A 24,033-nucleotide genomic window follows, 5' to 3' on the forward strand; every position below is an offset into this window, starting at 1 on the left:
GAATTAGCCCAGCCGCTGGGCTGAAGCAAGTACAATGTTTTTTTTTTTTTTTAACAGAGAAGTTAGTAGTTGTCTCTTGCGGCAAGACAAGCTGACCTCTCTACTCGGGCTGAGGCTGTCTATATTTGGCAACGCTGTTATAAAGTAATTCTGTTATCGGACACGGCCAAATGCATAACATAAACATCGAGAGCATGTTGACGTGACTTCTTTGACTCCTTTCCTCTGAGCTGGTGTTGTCTAAGTTTGGCGAGTACAATACTTCAAAATCTGGATACTCAGCGATATGGGTTGAAAATGCGCCTAGTTTGGTGTCACTCGGACGTAGCGCTAGAATTCTCTCTTCCCTTTCAATATTTTTCTAGTGGGTTATTTTACGACGCTGTATCAACATCTCAGGTTATTTAGCGTCTGAATGAAATGAAGATTATAATGCCATGGGATGAGCCTGGGGTCCAGCGCCGATAGTTACCCAGCATTTGCTCATATTGGGTTGAGGGAAAACACCGGAAAAAACCTCTACCAGGTAACTTGCCCCAACCGGCATTCGTACTCGGGTCACTTGGTTTCGCGTCATACGCGCTAACCGTTACTCCACAGGTGTGGACCCCTTCTAGATGACGATAATGATGATGATGATAATAATAATAATAATAATAATAATAATAATAATAATAATAATAATAATAATAAAATTATGGTATATGCTTTGTGGTTGCCGGGCAGAGCGAAGATAGAGCCAAGCTCGTCGAAAGACTTTCTAAAGAATGTACAATAAACCAATAAACAACACCAAAGGAGGAATTCGGTGATTAAAAACAATTTTTAATGAGTTAAAACTGTTGTTAGGAAGGAATGTTGCAAATGTATTTTAGGTAATAGTCTTGATTTTGCGAATTTTTAAAATTATAGGAGCAATGTCATTTGCAATATAACATTGTTTTTAATAAGAAGAAAAATTTTATGACACAATTTATGCATTACAGTTGTGCTCTGATTAAACATAAATCATTAAAATACGAAACATATATTCGGGGAGCCATCTAGTGACGGTCCCAATATCAACAGAACAAGTTTACAGTCTTCATCCAGTCTTTCCCTTTTTAATATTCTCATTTGTGAGTCGAGAGGCTAATTTTCAGGAATTCGGCGAACCAAAAAATTATCATGACCGTCAAAAGTGTTGTGTAATCTCCTATAGCTCATACGGAGGATTGTACGCACCTTGTGAAAGCCGGGATGAGCATTCATTCATAGTTGTCTGCCCAAGGGCAGTTCTTTCACTGCAAACCCAGCATTTTCCACTCTTGCCTCTTGTCCACGTTCCTCTTAATCTTCGCATACATAGGATGGTATTTCGCACTTGCCAAGGTGATCCTGTTAGTAATCTGAGGTACATATTTTGGGCATTATAACTGATCGCATATATAGACGATTTAAAAATTACTTACATGTTTTTAAATTATTTATTTATGTAAATATGCATTCAGTATCTTGTAAAGTAATCACGAATACCTTCATCCTATGTAAATAACTGTACATTATTTTATTCAGGTGTAGAACAAAGCAGCCTTGCAAATATATACAACAGTACATACCAGTTTGTATTGAAATATTTTATTTTTTAAATACAGTACAGATCCGTGTGGGTATGGATAATATTAATTTATTATTATAAAGCTATTATGATAGTAGGAAAAATTTCTTGCTGGTTATATTATGATTAAAAGATGGGATTTTCCATATATGACAATCAACAATGCATAATCTGAAAGGACAAATAATAATCGTAGGTGATTAAAATGGCTACTACAAATCAACATCGGGCACAATGTGTTCTTTGGTATGCTACTTTTGAGAGTGTTAAAAGAGTTCAAAGGGAATTTCGACGTGAGTATGGTGTGCGTAATGTACCTAAATACGATTCCATAATGTTGTGGTATCGAACATTTGTAGAAACAGGTTCTATGTTTAAAAAAAAAACATGCAGGAGTTCGCAGGCGAAACCCAGTACGAGAAGCAGCTATCTCTTGGCTTGGTCCCCAAACTCCCCAGATCTAACCCCTCCTGACTTCTTCGTGTAGGGTTGTGTTAAAGATATTGTCTATTCAGAGAAACCCAGGAACAATGATAATCCTAGAGTAAAAATTACTCAAGCTTTTCAACAAATCATCCCTTTTATGTTACAACGGACATGGGCTGAAGTGCATCACCGTTATGAGTTGTACAGGGTGCGCAATGGGGGTCATGTTGAGCTCTGAGGAATCTGCCATCTTTCAGTGTTGTATGCACAAAGTTTCAACAAGTAAAGTTCAGTAGTAAATGTTTTACGGTGTTTTTATTTTATCCACACCCAAACGTATCATCCTGTATATCTTATTAGGAATCTACGGGTAGGATATTTGGCTTAAATTAAAAACAATTTCAAATAGCCGATTGTGAATCATAAATTTATTCTCTGAATAAGTGAGGCGAGACTCTATATTAAAATATTGTAACTCAGAATAGACTGAGCTAAAATACCAAGAAGGGCTAACGTGTCAAGAGAAGTTTTTAAGCTTCTTAGAACAAAGCAAACTTCGTTAAGTTTGGTACAAATATGTTTAAATGTAAGATAAGAGGAAGGCGACGGAGATTAAGTAGAAGAGAGAAATATAAATATATCGGAAAAGGAGAGTAAGGGAAAGATGAGGAAGAAGTAGGGATGTACAAATAGAAGGAATAAAAACCAGACAAGAAAGAATATATTGGGAGGAAAATAAAATGGAGACGTGGAACAATAAGACAAAAGAAAGGAATGAAAGAAAATGAGGAAGGAAGAGAAGAAAAGTAAAAGTTGCAGAATGGTAAGATGAAAACAGGAGGAGAAAATGGAAAATGAAACACAAAAGTGAAACGAGAAAAGGGACTAATGGAGGTGAAACAGAAGAACAAATCGAGGAGGTGTAGGAGGATTATGGAAAGTCGACATGGAATGGAAAAATAAGGTGAATAAACCAAAGATGTGTGCTAGGGTTAGCGTGTTTCGAGGCTGCCCTCTGCTGTGGATTCGAATCTTGCTTGGGCTAATTGCTTGGTTGGATGTTTTCCGAGATTTTTCTCAACTGTATCAAGTAAGTCCGTGATGAATTCTAGGGTCAACTCGCCAAAGTATAATCTTTATGTCACCAATTAGATCGACGTTCGAAGCCATCGACGCACTTCAGGCAATAGCGCATTTGCCTGCTGACTCGGAGCTGCGCGCGGTCGTGGGTTCGCTTCACTCTTGGGCTGTTTACCTGGTTGAGTTTTCTCCGAGGATTTCTCCGAGTATAACCCGAATGTCAGGCAATCACATGACAAATTCACGGCCTCATCTCGCCAGATATCATTTCGACATCACCACTTCATCGACGCTAAATAACCTAATAGTTGATAAAGCGTCATGGAAGGAGGTGAAGATGCTAGCGCAGAATAGAATCAGACACTAATGAAATGTTGTTGTTGATGATGATGATGATGGTGGTGGTGATGATGATGATGATGATGATGATGATGATGATGATGATGATGATGATGAGGAGGAGGAGGAGGAGGAGTATGACACAGCGTCGTTAAATATTCTGCAAAAATGGAAACTTGATAACCTCGTTAAATAACATCTATTAGAAAAAGAAAAATATAAATGTGTGCAAAGGAGAGAAAAACGGAAAATGTAAACTCGTCCGCATTCGCAATTACTGTTGAGTTTTCTCCGAGGATTTCTCCGAGTATAAGCCGAATGTCGGGCAATGACATGACAAATTCTCGGCCTCATGTCGCCAGATATCATTTCGACATCACCACTTCATCGACGCTAATAGTTGATAAAGCGTCATGGAAGGAGGTGAAGATGCTGGCGCAGAATAAAATCAGACACTAATGAAATAATGATGATGATGATGATGATGATGATGATGATGAGGAGGAGGAGGAGGAGGAGGAGGAGGAGGAGGAGGAGGAGGACACAGCGTCGTTAAATTATCTGCTAAAAATGGAAACTTGATAACCTCGTTAAATAACATCTATTAGAAAAAGAAAAATATAAATGTGTGCAAAGGAGAGAAAAACGGGAAATGTAAACTTGTCCCGATGCTAAAGAGAATATCTTTCTTCCCATTTTATCCAGGCTTAGAACTGACAGCTTGTATATGAAAACTTTAAAAATGTTTACTCATGTAGTTATTGTAAATTAAAATGAAAATAAGTAATTTCAGTAAAATGTAGCATAGATAAATTCCCAACTTCATAATCTTCAAGGGCTTTGCGTATAGGCAGTTGCTTCTTCCTGGTAGCTCGTTTAATTTGCCTGTGTTTAGTTATACTTTGCGGTTTGATGTAAATTTCAGTCTGGAAGTCTTTTGCAGTTTGATGTAAGTTTCTGTCTGGAAGTCTTTTAAAACGTTTATAAAATCTTAGATGTTAGAATGAGTAGCATTAAAATTCTTGTTAAAATTTGAATGAAAAGATTCACATGCATTAGTTGTGTTACAAACGTTGTTCGAGTTAGCCCTTATCGCTGTTCCGGAAGAACAACTACGTAAATGAAATATAGAATGTTTTTCAGGAGAAGCAAATAGTAGAATTTTATTTAGATGTAAATACATATACAAATCAATAATAAATATTTGAAAAAATATCTTATGACAGTCGAAATAAAGCAAAATATTATAATTGTTGGTTACTTTTAAATAGTTTTCAAAATTTGTCCCAATTTTGCAATTTTCCGAAACAGCGATATGTAAGGAGGGAATGTAACATCTTCTGATATGTAGTTATCAACTAAACAGTCTGAAAATTTTACTCGCCGTAGTGATATGTAAGGAGGGAATGTAACATCTTCTGATATATAGTTATCAACTGAACAATCTGAAAATTTTACTCACAGTAGCGATATGTAAGGAGGGAATGTAACATCTTCTGATATGTAGTTATCAACTAAACAGTCTGGAAATTTTACTCGCCGTAGCGATATATAAGGAGGATGTGTAACATCTTCTGATATGTAGTTATCAACTAAACAGTTTAAAAATTTTACTCACAGTAGCGATATGTAAGGAGGGAATGTAACATCTTCTGATATGTAGTTATCAACTAAACAATCTGAAAATTTTACTTTCAGTAGCGATATGTAAGGAGGTAATGTAACATCTTCTGATATGTAGTTATCAACTAAACAGTCTGAAAATTTTACTCGCCGTAGCGATATGTAAGGAGGGAATGTAACATCTTCTGATATGTAGTTATCAACTAAACAATCTGAAAATTTTACTCTCAGTAGCGATATGTAAGGAGGGAATGTAACATCTTCTGATATGTAGTTATCAACTAAACAGTCTGAAAATTTTACTCGCCGTAGCGATATGTAAGGAGGAAATGTAACATCTTTTGACATGTAGTTATCAACTAAATAGTCTGAAAATTTTACTCGCCGTAGCGATATGTAAGGAGGGAATGTAACATCTTCTGATATGTAGTTATCAACTAAACAGTCTGAAAATTTTACTCGCCGTAGCGATATGTAAGGAGGGAATGTAACATCTTCTGATATGTAGCTATCAACTAAACACTCGCCGTAGCGATATATAAGGAGGATGTGTAACATCTTCTGATATGTAGTTATCAACTAAACAGTCTGAAAATTTTACTCGCCGTAGCGATATGTAAGGAGGGAATGTAACATCTTCTGATATGTAGTTATCAACTAAACAGATTATGAATTTGTGTATTAATAATTATGGCAAGAGAATCTATTTTTCGTTATAATTACTATGGAATTTTTTTTTTTTTTAATTTTACTCGCCGTAGCGATATGTAAGGAGGGAATGTAACATCTTCTGATATGTAGTTATCAACTAAACAGTCTGAAAGTTTTACTCGCCGTTCATCTTCTGGTCGTATTGATGACAGCTCAATCCCAAAATCTTCGCCCACATCCTGAGGTTCCAAGAACAAAAGCGTAAAGCAATATCCTAACCATTTCCCTACATCAGTCTTATTCCTATATTCCACAGGTGATCCAAAATGTTGAATATTTCGCCACCAGGCTTTTGAAATGTGAAATCGACAACCTGTGAATTTGGTATCCGCTTGGCGGACGAGTTTACTTGGATTAAAGTGGGATGTGTTTGCCAGTTTCGGAGGAGTTTATATTTCCCAGAGAAAAATATGAAATACTAGAGAGGAAATGAAAGAGAAGAGGAAAAATAAATGCAGTGCAACATGGAAAGAAAGTAGAAAAAGGAAAATAGTAAGTGAAAGTAAAGTACAAAAATCAAGTCATAGCACTGTCGATAAAATTTAAATGTAGGCGTACTCTTAGTCGAACGGTTAGAGCATCAATATTTCAAACTGGTAACCCTGGTTCGAATATCAACGGCTCTCTCTGAAATTTGAAGTTTACAGAAACTGTGCTTTGTTGTAGGTGGAGTATCTACTCCCGTTTCCCCACCCGATTTTCCACCATTTCTATTAAACATAATGAGATGCTATCACAGTCTAGTAGGCTATATACTCGTAGTCACAAAGCTTGAGTTGTGAGGGTGCTAGAAACAATAGACTGTGCTGGTACTATTTCGCGTTGTTTGTAATGAGGTGATATTAGCGATCCTAGTGGTTAGCAACTATCTATGAATGCATATTTACTACATATTGAGCTTCGTGACTGTGTATACTAGACTGTGGTGCTATGTAGTTGGCCTCCTATGGTGCACCGAGGGCAACGCGTACGGCGACAAAAAGAACTACAGTTTCGACATGTCGCTCATAAATGCGGACGATTGGGTGAATAACGCAATGTCAAGTACCTGCCATTGAATTGAAGAAAATTATTCTAATATATTGGAGAAATACATCAAGACAAACATTTTCCAGGACACTAGCCTCCACATACTGATATGTAAAGGATGAAGGCTGTATAGGAGCAAGTTTTCATTTTTCTTGCCATTTTGTCACTAATTTTCAATCACTCTCCCATCACCCTCCTTGAGTAATGCCGGCATTGCAATGAACATAATATCTTTTGGCACGTAGTAGAAGCTTCATATCTGACCAGCCACACGAGCTGAATACAGATTGAGAGAGACTGGCAGAATATTGTCTTGTTATTGCGCTTCTCACGACCACTTATGGCGCAATAAACCTGTGATGGCAGGACATGAGATCTGAACGTGATCTCTCAGGCAAGGATTTACACCTAGAAAGTTATGATCCAATCGGAAGTCTTTCTTTAACTTTCGATCTTTTAAATTAGAGGCGTCGCAACACGTCGGTGTATTTATCTCCCTTTCGTCGGAGACAAATGACTGTCGCCCATCTAATCCCTAACTCTCTTTTCTCTTCGCTGGCCCAGCATAACAAAACAGACTGCAAGAAACACGAAGTAAAGCGAGAAAATATGGGACTTGCGAATCTGCTAATCCCTCTCGACTTCTTCTCGGCTGAGCGATCGCCATGGAAGCGAAGACTCGAAATCGCATGGCTTTATTCTTCTTTCCTAGTTCCTCAGAGTATAAAACTTTCTTTTTAGAGGAAGAAACGACTTCAGTAGATGACTTGGAATGCTCTAAATGATAATATAAGTGTCTGTTTCATATACAGTATTTTCAAATGACCTCAGTCTGAAGAAATGAACGCAGTAACATCCCAAATACAAGTACATGGGATAGTTCTTAAGCTTTAAAGAAAAGAGAACATAAAATATCACTGCACCGTCTTTTCATTTACATAATAATAATAATAATAATAATAATAATAATAATAATAATAATAATAAAAACTGACGCACCATTATCATTTTTCATTTTATTATTAGCTTTCATTGTTTATTTACTCGTTTGTCATTTTACTTATTCAGTTAACTGCCATTGTTTGTTTTTCTGTTTGTTTAATTGTTTGTCAATTTTCCTACTCTGTTAACTTCCATTGTTTGTTTATTTATTTGTTTGTTTGTTTGTTTGTTTGTTTGTCATTTTTCTTACTCTGTTATCTTTCATTGTCTATTTGTTCTTTTTTTTTTTTTTTTTGTTTTGTGTGCTTTGTCTAATGGCAGCCTCTGATTTGAGGAAACTCTGGTAAATAAATAAAATATGTAGGTTAATTTCTAGAATTTCGTTCTCGATACTCTCGATACTGTGGGATACCAGCAGCGGTCGATACTTTTGGGAAAAGAACTCTTTACTTTTTCGGTACCGGTACCGGTACCTTTAGTATTTACCAATTTTCTTTTCTTTTTTCTCTATATTTTCTTTCTTTCTCTCTCTCTTTCTTTCTTTCTTTTTTTTCTGTCTCAGCGATGAATTAGATTTATCAAAGTTTATGGAATCATGTGGTATATTCATCTCTGTTCTGCATTTTACAAAAATGAAGATTGGACTTTAAAAAGGCTGTAAGTGCAATATCTATGAAAATTAGTTTTTCCAAGAAAGACTCTAGGTCCCTGGGTCAATCCACTAGGAAAAGAAGATAATTCCCATTGTAATTTTATTTATTTGTTCTTCGTAGATATACAAAATGCATGATATAGCAATACATTACGATTTGCACAAGAAAGCCCTGTTTTCTAGGGTTTTTTTTTCTCTTTGGCTCATACAGCCTTTTTATGTCCAGTCTTCAAATGTGTTATCTTTTCCACCATTCAAGAACATCCTATTTTATAACAGTAGGTCGTTACATAAACGTCGCCTCTTGTAAATCAAACATTTTATTAGATCCTAGTCGTGGGCTTGGGATATTCCTCAGTAGCGGTGTTTAAGACGAATTCCTAGGGAAACAGACATATTGTAAAAGATTTAGTATTGCCACCGTCATTCAGTAATGGTTCCGTTCAGTTATCTTTTTTTTTTTTTTTTTTTTTTTTTTTTTTTTACTTCCTATAGCTGGGTATGTTGAAAAATCGTCATTGACGCATTTGTCTTCTGGCTTCCCAATATCCATTCCGATATAGGAGGTGTGAATGAACTCCGATGTGCAACCAAAATTGGCAAGGTCTGGTATTTCCAAAAAATAAAAATAAAAAAACAATTTATTTAAGCTTAGGAATTTCTTGCTTGCTTCTTAAATAAGACGTGACTAATCAGGAGCGCAATATAATATTAAGTGTAAAAAATTCCATTGGTCTTTCAAATATTTTAATTTTTTGTTACATTGCATTTTCAGTTTTACTTTTAAAGTTGTAGTATCGATTATCGAATATCCAGTGGCAAGTATAATAAGCACCAGGCCATCGAGGAAGACGTGCTTTGCATGTAAATCCGAGATTTGAACATTAGAATCTTCAGCCGGTAGGCCTACTACATACATAATTTTTCAGTGCGTTACACAGTGATCCGGAAGTGGAAAATTCTTGCCAAAATTAACATTTTCTACCGTAAATAAAAAAAAAATGTTTATGCTTTTCGTTTAATAAATAATTGGAGCAATATATCCTCGTATCTTTATATCTCTAACGTCATATAACCATTGCGTCCCGCGTCCCGAAATAATTTGCTCATATATTAAAATGTCCCGATTTCATGGCATATTAGACATTTACAGCTGATTTTCGTTCCTATCAAATTGTTGGATTTAGTCTGGATTGGAAGATAATTCCACACAGTCTCATATAGACATGTTTACGAAATAGAGAAATGACTCTAGTACGCATGATCAAGGCAGAAATTTAATTCTCGTTGATGTGTCAGAGTGACGGGTCCAATGGTCATAATAGCCTACACAAGTTAGGGCAGGTTTGATCACAGGATACTTACTGAATCATCTATTTTCTGTGCTCATCTTATGCACTTTGACTTTTGGCGTCATTCAGTATGATGTCCACTTTGTTCCACTTGATACGTCATTCATTGGTTTCAGCGGAAAAGCGGGAGAAATGAAAGATTTATACGACCACTTCTGCGACAGATATGGATTAGATTTGATACAAGCGAGGACAACAATAAAGACTTGTAAAATACTGCAGCCCCTCAAGTGTGATAAGATCTGATAACTCTGGTGATACAGCACGTAAACATCTCTGTATTTTCGAAGAAGAGTGACTGGAATCTTTTGTGTAGGTAGGTTAGGTTAGTTCGGGTTATTTCAGATTACGTTAAGTTAGGTTAGGTTAGTAATTACTTCAATAAGATGGTTCCTAGTTTCCATTTCTTTTATAAGGGATTTATACTGTTTTTCAATTTTCTTTGTGCTCATTTTAGCAAGTTTTTGTATTTTTTTTTACATATGAAATGATGTGATTGTTAAAATATACACATACTGTTATTCTTAAGAGGTTGGTGCATGAGTGGCAAAACATAGGAAAATGATAAAGTGAAAATAGTAATAGTGACATAAAAGACAAGGCAAGGGAATAATAGTGAAAAAGGATAAGATACAAGTAATAACAAGAGAGTGATAATAAGTAAGTAGTGATACAAATATAATAAAGACAGTAGGGATGGAATTGTAATGAAACTGTAGAAACTACTTCGTCTGAAAATATACAGAGTAGATTAATGGGAATAAGTGGTCAGTGAACGTTAGTGATTCAAGTGAATAAATAAGTTAACAACTATGACGCAATGCATGAGGGTAGGCCACTAGAGGGAACCCAAGAGGTGGAACTTAAACTGAGAGGATTCAATCCGACATCGGGATGGGAATCCGGTGTGGCTTAGTGGATAGAGCGTCAGCTCGTAGAGCTGAAAACCCGGGTTCAAATCCCGGTGCCGGATAGAATTTTTCTCTGTTCCACTCATCCATCATCAAGTATGAAAGAGTTCAACTAATGTAAACAGTGTTGGGAACAAGTAATAAGAGTTTGAGAGAAGTGATCGTTTAGTTAATAAATGTGATTAGTTAGAATAAGATAGATAACTAGGAAAGGGAAGGGTAAATAGAAAAAGAAGGGAGGGAAACAGAGGTGAGTGACGTATTAGAAAAGTGGTCAGGGTCATTTATATGTAATAGCCGGATGTTTAAAAAAGCATAAGTAGAAAAGTATGTATCCAAGGGAGTGATGGCACTGTATGTAGAAATGTGAAGGACCATCACGACTGATGTAAGCTGGTGGAATAAATATTTCATACTATATGCTGTTATAAGAGTACTACTATTAAATAAGTGGATCGATAGGTGGAAATAATTAGTGCAATAAAATTGTCTGTAACGTTTGTGTCCCTAATTTTTACTTACGAAAGTTGGCAAGTCTAGCCCTACGTCATGTCGATCCCAAGACCAGTGAAGTCCGCATTGTGAGATGTCTAGTGTGCGAGCAGATGAATCCCCCTCCTCTGTTCGCAGTGGCGTGTAAGTCGGACTAATAGGTTACGCAGAGTAAGGAAGGAAAAAAAGAATAAGAGTTTTTAGTTCAATAAGAAGATCCTCTATACCTGAGTTCTTAAACTGCTTGTGAACTTTGTGGTCAATCTCTTACTTGATAATAAGAAAGAAAACGACAATGAAATAGCTTACAAATAAGACGTGGGTACACGATATTGCTGCATTTATATAAGCGGATGGGATGGATTTGAACAGAAACGAGAGGGATACAAGATTGAGTTCTTTAGGAAAGGCTTGAAATTGTGAAGTAAGAGAAATAATCTGGCTTCCTGCTGGTATGGATTTTAAAAGTAGGAAACAAGATAATAAAAGACGATCTCTCTTTTAAAGTCAACTTAATGAATCGAGTGAGATGTTCTTGGGGGCAATTAAGCAGCGCAAGTGGTGTGGAAAGGGAAGGGGAGGGTTAGTATGCTGTCAGGGGCAAAATGAATTGCAGCCACACCTGAACCCTCCGGGCACTGCTACCAACAGTCCCAAAGCGAATTAAAATATCAAATCGCTTAACTCAATTCTCCTGACGTTCCAGACTCCGAATGGAATGAAGGCCCTATGCAGGCTTAGCAGTGGTTCACAGCAGTCTGCTTGGTTTTGCTTCCTCATTTTATGAAACATAAAGAGAAATACTGTGATGCAAAAATAGATTTTGAAGTTTTCACGGAAATTCACGTTTTCAACGTAAGGTCTTGATTATGCCATCTGTCTTGTCTGTCTGTGTACTATGATTTATTCTCAATACTTTAGAATTTGTTGAATTTTGTTCATAGTAACTATTCTGTGAGTCAATTGATCAGGAAATAATGCACATGGAATACAATAATTTTGGTAAAAATAATGGTTCTTTACTTGAAATTAAAAACGCTCAGGACCGTTTAAACCTTATGTTCAATTTAAATTCAAGTTTTTCGTTCTGTTTCGTATTATAAATCTTAACTGTCAGTTAATCTTGAGTTAACTTGAATTTTATTTAACTTGATCGACAATCCTTTGTCATTTAAACTGCAGTTCAAGGCTCAACAGTGCAAGATGGCGGCTCCCGCTATACACATGGATGTTTCCCAAGAACTTATGAGTAACGATTAGGAAGTTCACTGCTGTGGCCTCCTGGTAGCGTCTTCGCTTCCGTACCCAGCGGGCCAGCTGGTCAGCCTGGGCCCCTCAAGGCCTGTGGCGCCACGGATTATTGTTATTATTTCTGCTATACCATTCGCATGCGGGCCGACAATGAAGCAACGCGGTTACAAAATATATAACATGGAAGAAAATGTATTATTATTATTATTATTATTATTATTATCATCATCATCATCATCATCATCATCATCATCATCATCATCATCATCATCACCACCACCACAATATTAGCTATTGTAATTATTGCATTCCTGATTCCAGTGATCACCTCATTTGAGGGAGGATATTAAGTGCAATTTAGGTATAGATAATATTCTTGGAATCTATTGTTCAGAATGAACAAAATTAAAGATATGAATTTACTGTACTGCGAAGTAGGCTATAGCTGCAGAGCCGAAAGAAAGTAGAAACCTGATAACTAATATGCTGTGTTAAATAACTATTTTCAAGATAGACTTTCAATGTGTGCGTAAATTTAAATCTAATAAATGGAAATTATACCAGTTAAGTTTTGTTATGTTTGAATGTACAATTACCCTTAAAAAGAATGAGACGATTCTTGGTCGTCGGAATGTTAAAGTTCTACAGCGCGGTTCACTCGATATCGACGTAACGATAAGTACCGTACCATGAAAAATAGAACAAGAATTGTTACAAGGACCACAAGGACAAGGACCAGAATAAGGATCACGAAGAAGACAGCCATTTAAGGCCACGATTTCACAACTTAGCTCGGGTAACAAAATATCATTGCTTCTCTGTATCGAATGGCAAATGCCTGCTATCGGATCTACATTCTGGACTGCTGCTGTCAATGTCTTGTCTCGGTAGCTCATATAGTAGCGTGTCGGTTCCTCCGTATAACCGACACGTCTCGTGTTCGATCCCAGGTGAAACTTTTTTTTTATTGAGGTGTAATTAATTTGTTCAGAGTTCCTCGACTATCTAATTTGTTGAAAAATATGGAATAATTTATGTCCAATTTTTGGGTCTTACAAGTGGGCTGAACCTCGTAAAAAAATAAATCTTACTTGGAAGTTAAAAGTATTCTTCCTCAAACAAAAATCATAAAAAAACTAAAAGAGACCTGTTAACTTAAAATCTTGTCCACATACCATCAGCTTCTATTACAGCTGTAAGTCGATCCGGTATGAATGTCACGAGATTGTGCAATAAGTTCTGGTCCCCGGCGAGATCTTCCCAGGTGTCAACAACTTCATCCCACAATTCGTCTCGATTTCGAGGGCGTCGGTGGGCATAGGTGGCTATCCTTCTCTTTTTCAATTCCGCCCATAAATTTTCGATGACATTCAAATCAGGTGACTTCGGAGGTTAATTAATGATTTCGATCTCGGGTCTCCTTTGAAACCATCTTTGAATGCTTGCGGCATAGTGCACGGGATGGTTACCCTGCTGGAACAGCAATGTTCCTTCGGAAAAACGTTCTGGGACGGAAGGAAGGAATATATTTTCCAGAATGTGCTCGTAAGTTCCCGCATTAAACCAGCCATGGATGCGTCCTATAACGCCAGGTCCATCGTAAGACATCCACTCCGAACATGATATGCTAAAGCGCCCCGATCTTTCACGTCGGTGCACATAGCGCTGATCATGTCGGAGACCATCCTCACGATAGACACGGACAGGACCTTCGTAATCACTCCAGATAGTTGTTTCGTCGGAGCAAATTACATTTCTCCAATCGAAATCCACTCGATTGGTAGCGAAGGTAAGACGGTTGACAGCTTGTGCTTCCCCCAATATTTCCATTTGCGCAGTCCTCCGGCTCCTAATACTGCGGTTCCTCAACTTGCTGATCACAGTCTGTGAAGAACCGGGAAAGTTAGATGCTGCTCTTATTTCGTTAGCAGTCAGAAAGGGGTCCAGTCGAACTGTCTCGAATAAGAGAGCATCCTCTTCCAATGAAGGAATCCGCGGTCGCCTAGGAATAGGGCGATTTTCGACCTCCCCTGAATTTTGGTAACGATGAACCCCCTCGCGGCTGTACTTCCAGGAGCACCGACCAAACGGCCAGCAGATCTAGCCCCATATCCAGCCTCAACTAGAGCTATAACTCGCTGTCTCATGTCACGTCGGTTCGCCATTGCGATGAGAAATGAGGATGACGATAATACTTCAGTGTAGACATGACTATTTAACGTGATATAGAATTATTGAAATAAGGGGCATCTTGCACAGTAAGAGTTAATAAATCAACCCTAAATTAAATATTTAAATAACAGGAAGTCCAATTGTTGCGAAACTAATCAAATTAAATCTAATTACGTTAAGTAAACAAATCCCAAGTTATGACACCACATTGCTACAGCTAAATTGTAGGTTATTAACATAAGCATTGAATAGGTCCGTGCTTATGCGTTGGACGACAAAACCAAACATCGAAAGTTCGAATGTTGCCGAGGAATATAACTTCTTGCTTTTTATAATGTAAATCAGACTTCTAACTACATTCATATTTCTTATATTATTTATTAATATTTATAGCCAACATTGAATTTGTAAAGAAAAGACTTTAGAAATCTCATATGGAATTTGTGATCTGTAGTGACATAAACATAGATTATCTCTCGGAACTTTTCCGTAAAAGTAAATTAAATTCACTCCTTGAAACTGGAAAACTTAGTCGTAGAGTCATTTTCCCAGCTATATACAACCTGAAGTAGCACAGCCATTGATAAAAGTTTTGTACACAAAATTAGACTGAATTCCTATTCGACAGAACCTATAAACAATGGCTTGTCTGAACATGATAAACAAATCCTAAGTGTTTCCAATGTCACTGAACAATTTCAAAATATTAATTTAAAAACTAAAAAAGGGTCGTAAATGCTGTAGTAATTATTTACATTTATGTCTACGAAATGAATCTTGGGAAAACGTATATGATACTGGTACTACTGATATTAAGAGTAAATGTATTGTATTTTTCACTTAATTTCTGAATCATTTCAGTGGATGTTCTCCACTCAATGTTGTAAAAAAATTAAAAAGTAAAAACATGTAGATAACGCAGGGACTTAAAAATCTCATGTATTAAAAAGAAGAATCTATATGTAATGAGTTGCAATGTAATGATCCTCATGTTCTTAAATACTACAAGAAGTGCAGTGTAATTTATCAAAAATTATAAAAGAGGGAAATAGAATACATTTGAATAGAAAAGTACAAAATTCAGATAATGGAATTAAAGCTATTCGGAATATTATTAAAGTTAAACTTTTAGATATCCTAAGAAAGAAAATATTTTTTCATTAAAACCAGTGATTATAAAGTAGAGGATCCCAAATCAATTGCAAATTCTTTTAACGTCTTATAGTATCAGAAATATGATTGACAAATTAAACATTCAAGAATTTGCAAAAGATACTGCAATTGGTAACTTAACAGATGCATTTAATAATTAGTATTTATATGTAATTAGTCAATAACTGCAAAATGCTTTTTCAGTCAATCATAACATGAATAAAATTGAATGCACATTAAATTAAACACTATTGCAAACACGTAGATGAAATAGTTCAAATCAACTGAAGGAGTAAGAATGAAATAATCCAAAGCCATACTTTTAACAAAAATTGTTTTTGTGTGAGTGCATTTCTTACACATATGGGAAAGCTACTAATAAAATATTGTAATAATTACTCAAAAAATGACATAGCCTAAATACTCTAAACCTTTATAAAAGTTGTCTGTGTGGCTTAGGAATATTGTTTAATTTCATTTTAATTGTTAGTTTTTAATATATATGCATTTACATTGTATGTGTGTATGTATAAATGCATTCATTAGATTAACGTTTATAATATTATAACTTGTAATTTTGTATTGTCTGTGATCATTAACACTTAATCTGAGAACTTTTTAAAATTCTATTTCAACGTTATTTAGCTATTTCAAAGTTATTTAGACAAAAAAAAATCGTTGTGTAGACTAGGAATCGAACTCGCACTCTTCTACACAACACGCAGAAGTCTTAGCGCCTGACCTATTGAAACGACACGAAAGCTTTCCTTTCTGTGCGGAGTGTCGATCTAGTCATGAAGGTCCATTGTCGATGTAACTACACGATTTATGTATATATTTATCTTTTATTTACGTAATATTATCATATTTTTTGCAGTTTTTGAAGTGAATTTCGGAACGATGCTAGTAACAAACCAAATAGCCTGAATTTAAGTAACTCAATATTCGTCATCTTGTGTATCAGTGCTCTGTTTTCTGATCATGCGCAGTGTCTTACATCTGAGACTTCGGAATATTCAATCGTCTCACCTTTTCTAGGGAAACTGTACATTGTGTATTATTTTACTTATATATATATATATATATAGGTATATCATAGATGTCCAATTGTAACTCGTACAAAGCTACTCCTGGCGTAAGCAACCCGCAGGGCATATTCTTTAAGGTCGTTTTTCCTATTTTATACTGGGGGTTTAGTTCAAAGTGTGTCATGGCTTGCTGTATGCCGTCATATGGCTAGTCGATGAGCCTAGAGAATTCAATCTTCCTACACTTCCGCAGAGGTGTATTACATATATGTCAGAGAAGTTGCCTAGCAAGTACGGCGTTCATTCTGAAGAGTACTTATATGTACGGTAACGCCGGTAGTGGCAGGAATGTGAACTGTTTGGAAACACGTTCTGAGGTGAGTTTTTTTCTTACTGTCGGGATATGAGAAGAAGTTAACACGATTACTTACGTATTTGTTGACATTAACTTCGACGGTAAACATCGACACGGAGCATTTGATTTGTATTGTGGAATGTTGCCGTACGCAACCGATGATAACAAATACCCTGCGTACGACTTGCCCGCGCAAAACACAGTTCGAAAGAGGTTATGGTAGCACACAGACAGTACAGTCCGCCATCTGTTGCTACGGCGACGTTCAAGTTATACCGTACACGTTCTCAAGTTCAGATTGAACGCCTTGATTAATAGGCAACTTCTCTGACATAAAAGCTGAAACTCGCTTCAAATCGCTGACTCACAACAGTGACGTCATGACACACTTCAAAATGAACACCCAGTATGGAAAGTTATTGACCTTAGCAGAGCATGCTTGACGTGCAATATCTCTTGGTTTTATAGACGTTTGGACACCCATGAGTAATATAAACACTTTCATATCGTCGTTGTTCTTGCAATAACTCTTTTGTGCAAAATATAAAATTTTTCAGTAGGAAGAAAAAACACATTTATTTATCCTATGGCAGCCGTATATAGGAGATTGTGAATTCTTACATTTTCGAAACAAAGAAATATAATTACATAAGTTATAGGAGATTTTATTATTTGCTGTATCACTATTTAAGTTATTTAATAGAGCAAAAATCTGAAAATCGATGAATATGTCACGTAGGAGTTATTGCAGGAACAATGATGATATGTTAAAAACTAAGTTGTATATTACCTAGTTGACTAGTTTCAGCTTGTCTCAGCCGTTCTGATGATATTCTAATCTGTGATCAGTTCCTTCTAAAATTTTGAGTAGCACGGTCTTCATGACGCGGCATTTTTCGTGAAATTTTGTGTCATTAAAATTTTCAAAATGATCGTTTTTTAATGGTTAACATTATCTTCATCTGGCTCTTTATTTTCGAGTGTTCTAGGTGTAACAATTCTACGTTGAAACGTTCCGCTATTTTGTATTGCAACTAGTGAACCATTAACAATTTAAAGTCGGAAATTTCTATCACTAAAATAATTATAGCTTCACTGGTTCATTAGGGCTTGTTTTTTCAACCGGTGGAACAGTTTTCTTATGTAGCTAAGGTTTGTGAAAAGACAGTTAATTACGAAAAAAAGTATTTTATAAGTCAACATGTGTCACCTACGAAGTAAATAATATGTGAGTTATGTTGATTTAATTTAATTTTACTGCTAAAATATATTATGCCTTTTTAAAAGATTAGTTTGCCTCTTTTTAAGTTTTTATCGTCTTTTTTGCCTGCCTATTTTAACTGTTATAAATGCCTAAACATCCGGGTTCTAATTATTTTCTTATTTATAATGTGCTATTTCTTGCTCCTATTAAATGCTGGAATGTTCGGGTCCGTTTTATATCACGAAATGAACAATTCGTGAGTGAAACTATTATGTGCAGAATTATTAACCGTATATTTTCTTTGCGATTTTAGTCATATTTTTTACTTTCTCCTAGTTGAAAACAGATACATAGTGTAGAATTCTTTACAGTCATAGTTTTAAATCCACGTAGTTTCTTAATTTACCAATCGCTGTTTTCCTTTTTACAGGTGAGTGAATTTCCACAGAAACAGGGTCCTAACAGAGGTTCAGATGAAAGGTAGGACATGTTTAAGAAGCTCATTGTAAACCATATTTGATATTCATGCGACTTGTATATACTTGTTTTCGTAAATATGAGAATTAAATTTGAAGCAGTTACAATAAACGAATAACTATTTTATAGGACTTATGGAAAATGAATTACACATACACATAAATCGTAAAACTTAGAAGTAGAGTCCTGCGTTTGGTTACTTTGAGTACAAGTTACATGCACACGGATCATACTAGCTTCGCTTGCAAAGGAGGGCTCTGACTTGTCTGCCTCCTCCGTTTCGTGTGTTTACATCAGCTTCTTCGTATAAGGTAGTATAGGAGAATGCTACTCATGTGCAAAATATACTGTCATGTGTATTTAATAACAAACAAAATATTTATTTAAAGCCATCTTATGGACAACAGAAGATTATTCTCACAAGTAAAACGCATCTAGATTCTAAATTTTTTGTTTCACAATATATTTTTCACTCAAAAACTAAAAGCAATGCTCATTATTTTTCGCCTATTTACAGGGTTTTCAATATTAAAATTGCACTTTTTAAAATAAATAGATATCCTAGTGAGGATCACGTAAGAATAGTTCCTAAAAGGTTAATTTGGCCGTCTCTTCAGTGTTGCCAACTAATACCAGATATCACCAAAGAGGGTAAAATCACAATGTCATGTACAATAATAATAATAATAATACTATAATACTATTAACAATAACGATGTCTTTCTTATTTACTACATTTCATCGTTATGTTGGGAGGTGTTTTCATTTTCCTTCTGGACCTGTCGCACATTATGTTGGAAATTAGTAGATTAATATGATCTAATATTAAAATGTATTTCGTCTGACAACATGAAATTCATTGCTTTGATTAAACAGTTTATGATTCACGAGACCTAACCTAAAAATATGTTTTGTCTGATCACATGAAATGATTAGTACAAATTTCGAAAACCGAATGCCACTTTGAAATGTATGTTTAAGAATACTTACTTATTCCTAATAATTTCACTATTCTAGTTATAATTGCTGCCTCCGTGCGCATTTGCTATGGATCACCCAAGTGCATGTATTACACCATATGTTATATTTGAAAGGTTCAGAACCATAGTGGGCCAAGCGCCATTTACTAAAACCGTAGAAAACAAGATTTAAAATGAAGTTATTAACATTATTCAATGGAAACATATAGCAAGGAATATAAAGTATACATATTAAAACTAAATGATATGTCAATCTTCATTAAACTATTGTATTCACTTAACTTTAACCTTTGTTTTCTCCGTGTTTAATAAATGGCGCTTGGCCCACTATTGCTCTGAACCCTTCATTTACTTACACTTATCTAACTATAATCTTGAATTGCAACCACAATGCAAGCAACACATAAAATAACTATTATGTACCTATTAATATAATACTGATATTAATTAATTATTAGTATGTTCAAATTTCACTAGCTTCCAGCAATAGGCTCACAAGTCTAGAACAATTTGAATTTTCAGAATTTGCACTGCCGACAACAGCTGTTCCTGTTGCCAACATAACAGTTAGAAAATCACTACCGGTTGTATTTCTCAGTATCGAAGTTAGAAACGAAATTGGCAAAAGAAAATTCAACCTTCAAACTAGAAAATCACCATAATCCATATGTAGTAATGGAGGGAAAAATGGTTAGGTTTCAACCTTAGGGTGTTAAATAAGCTGATCCGGACTAAAATATTTTATCAAAGCGAAATGAGTTTAGAATTTATTGAAATAAATATTGACAATTAAAAATGAGTTAATATTGTAATACATAATATATTTCGGCTGTGATATTTCAACTCCTTTTCATTTAGAAATATTTGTAGGTTGTTTTTGTCTCCATATATTGCCATCTCTAATACCAGATTACAGAAATTATTTATGAATAGGCTTACTTGTTTTACACAAGAACGTTGTAACTGGACACAGCCTATGTATGTACACATCTATAAATAAATACATAAATAAATGGTGGAATTACAACAATACAATAAATCACAGTAAGAACTAAATTATTTACATTGACTGTTTGCTTCACGAGTCTCTATACATTACAACGAGTGACTGTAAATATTTTAAGTGTTGCAAAAGAAAAAATTCTTCTTCTTTCTGATACAATAGTAAAATACGTTTCCTTTTTTCCTAATGAAGTGCTCGCTACAAAATTCTCCTATTGGAACACTCATTTCCAATCGTCTAGTTTTGTTTTGTTTTGTTTTGACATGGTTCGCTAAACAGCAGACCTGAAGTGTATACGCTGCGCTATACTGCATACATGCCTACATTGTTTTGCGTTGCTCGTAGATTTTAGGTAACGAAACGCAGGACTCTACTTATAAGTAATGTAAAATGTCCCACTGCTGGAATTTGATCAATACTTGGAGACTTGTAATTTTTCAGATTTTCAGGATAACAGAGAGGGTTTGGAATTGAACGGGTTACATCAGCTTCTTGTCTGTGCGGATGACGTAAATATTTTACGAGAAAATCTACAAGCGATTAGGAAGACACAGAAATTCTACTTGAAGCAAGTGAAGTGATAGGTTTGGAAGTAGCTATATCCCGAAAAGACAAAGTATATGATTATGTCTCGTGACCGGAATATTGTACGAAACGGAACTTTAAAAATTGGAGCTTTATCCTTCGAAGAGGTGGAAAAATTCAAATATCTTGGAGCAACAGTAACAAATATAAATGACACTCGGGAGGAAATTAAACGCAGAATAAATATGGAAATACGTGTTGTTATTCGGTTGAGAAGCTTTTGTCATCTAGTCTGCTGTCAAAAAATCTTAAAGTTAGAATTTATAAAACAGTTATATTACCGGTTGTTCTGTATGGTTGTGAAACTTGGACTCTCACTTTGAGAGAGGAACAGAGATTAAGGGTGTTTGAGAATAAGGTTCTTAGGAAAATATTTGGGGCTAAGAGGGGTGAAGTTACAGGAGAATGGAGAAAGTTACACAACCCATAACTGCACGCATTGTATTCTTCACCTGACATAGTTAGGGACTTAAATCCAGAGGTTTGAGATGGGCCGGGCATGTAGCACGTATGGGTGAATCCAGAAATGCCGGAGGGAAAGAGACCCTTGGGGAGGCCGAGACGTAGATGGGAGGATAATATTAAAATGGATTTGAGGGAGATGGAATGTAATGGTAGGGACTGGATTAATCTTGCTCAGGATAGGGACCTATAGCGGGCTTATGTGAGGGCGGCAATGAACCTCCGGGTTCCTTAAAAGCCGTAAGTAAGTAAGTAAAAGTCCCACTTTTAGAATTACAAAGAATATCTTTTCTATGCAATCCAGAAAACCGATGTTTTATATTATTATTATTATTATTATTATTATTATTATTATTTGGTGCCTACTGAATGATTCGATTTTGTATACAATGTTTGTATTTTGAATAATAATTCGAGAAACTAAGACCATAGCCACGAGCAGCAGTAGTATTGTTTACAAAACGGTAAACTAATAGAATTGTTGCGAAGCACGTAAATCGTGAAATGAGAAAGTCTGCTTCATTTTGGCGGCACATTTTTAATAATAATTGGTAGTTATGGCCTTGTTCTCCGCGTTGAGTCCAATGCTACCGTTTCTACCTGCAAATATAGCGGATACGAGTTCGATACGGTCGTACACCATTGTAATCTATCTCACGATGAGAGGTAACGTAAACATAACCCTCACTCCACTTTGGATTACAACGTGCTGCCTGTTGTTACTGCTGTCCACGCTACTACCTACTCCGAAAACATTTTACTCAATATATAATACTGTCGGCATTTCTTGATTCGCGTGTCAACTCCTTATACACAAGCAGGGTGGAGGGTAAGACATGATTCCTCATTCAAAGCTAAGCAATTTGGGTATCCTCCCCCTCCTGCATGCTCCTTTGCTGTGTATTGCAACTGCCGAAGTTACATCAGTGCCGCCGGTGTGCCGGAATTTTGTCCCGCAGGAGTCCTTTTACATGCCAGTAAATCTACTGACATGAGCCTGTCGCATTTAAGAACATTTAAATGCCATCGATCTGGACCGGGATCGAACGCGCAACCTCGAGCACAGAAGGCCAGCGCTATACCGACTGTGCTACGCAGGTCGACAATTACCATTGTAACGCAACCGAATTCCATGATAAGCAGGTACAGGCAACAAACAGGCACACTCATTAGGATCAATAGTTTAGCTGCTGTTAAGACAACCCTGCCAGTGAGTCATATGTAGAGTTATTTCTATTTTATAACAGTACTTACCAACTCTCCGCCTATAACATCCATATAGTACTAGGATCACTGCAGTCAGAGACAATTAACTTGTGAAGGACTTATACTGCGTTATGTATACAAACCCATCGAGTCCAGTTCGATTTCACTGCGCTATACATGGGGATTTACTTCCTTTTCATGTGGGCTGATTGTGTACCTTGTCATGCGTTGTCTCAAGGGGAAGCCTTGAGTCATCACATTAATCATATGACCATGGAATCCGTACCATTGTGAATGTCCGCTATTGCATTTACGATAGTGGAGAGGGTGTTACAGAATAATGACGACAATATACGGAATGGGAATGGCAAAATAAATAGAAGAAAATATGAGTAGAGATAGGATCTTTATATCTTACAAGTTACCATTAAAATCCCCAAAATAATACATTTTCTATGTATAAAATTTCCGAGAACACAGACAGTAATTTAACGAACTTTGTTATGTAATGGGAAAACAGTTTTGCAATATTGAGTAAGTTGCCTAAAATAATACATCTGTTAAAACCAATATACTCAACATTTGAAAGGCCTATCTATATTACACGCATGTACATGTATCGGAATGTTTATACACACTACGGGTCAAAAGTTTTCGATCACCTATCACAACTATGGATGTGTGGTTAAACAGGAATTTCGTTTCGAATATTCTATCATATCATAATGCTAGAGAGAGAAAATATTTATTTTGTTGATCTATTTAGTTTTTCCGATGTGTTTGTACATTGAAATAAAGTATATATTGTTTTCATAGCTGATCGAAAACTTTTGACCCGTAGCGGTTTATTATTTTATTAGCATTTATTTATTTAACCTGGGAGGGATAAGGTCGAGAGGCCTTCTCTGCCTCCTACCAGGATTACAACTATAATATGAAGAATAAAATTACAATTAATATTAAATTTACAATTACAATAAAAATCAAAGTACGAAAAGATTACC

At 35.8% G+C, this 24,033-nt stretch overlaps 1 protein-coding gene and 1 non-coding gene across 9 annotated transcripts in view; both read left to right on the forward strand.

The window, feature by feature from the left end:
- The window catches only part of LOC138701645 (protein O-linked-mannose beta-1,2-N-acetylglucosaminyltransferase 1-like), a 1,230,831-nt gene that overhangs the window by 1,071,510 nt on the left and 135,288 nt on the right, over positions 1 to 24,033 (forward strand). For 6 of the 8 annotated variants that reach the window (XR_011332653.1, XM_069828753.1, XM_069828752.1 and 3 more), the window contains one exon: positions 18,747 to 18,796. The exons of the other annotated variants lie outside the window; for them this stretch is intronic. The gene's annotated coding sequence lies outside the window, so the exon portion shown is untranslated. The remainder of the gene's footprint in view (positions 1 to 18,746; positions 18,797 to 24,033) is intronic. 8 annotated transcript variants of the gene reach the window in all.
- Positions 10,653 to 10,724, forward strand: TRNAY-GUA (transfer RNA tyrosine (anticodon GUA)). Its single transcript has one exon. It is a non-coding gene; the product is annotated as a tRNA-Tyr (tRNA).

This window comes from Periplaneta americana, chromosome 6 (genome assembly GCF_040183065.1).
Source record: "Periplaneta americana isolate PAMFEO1 chromosome 6, P.americana_PAMFEO1_priV1, whole genome shotgun sequence".
In the NCBI taxonomy this organism is placed as follows: Eukaryota; Metazoa; Arthropoda; class Insecta; order Blattodea; family Blattidae; genus Periplaneta; species Periplaneta americana.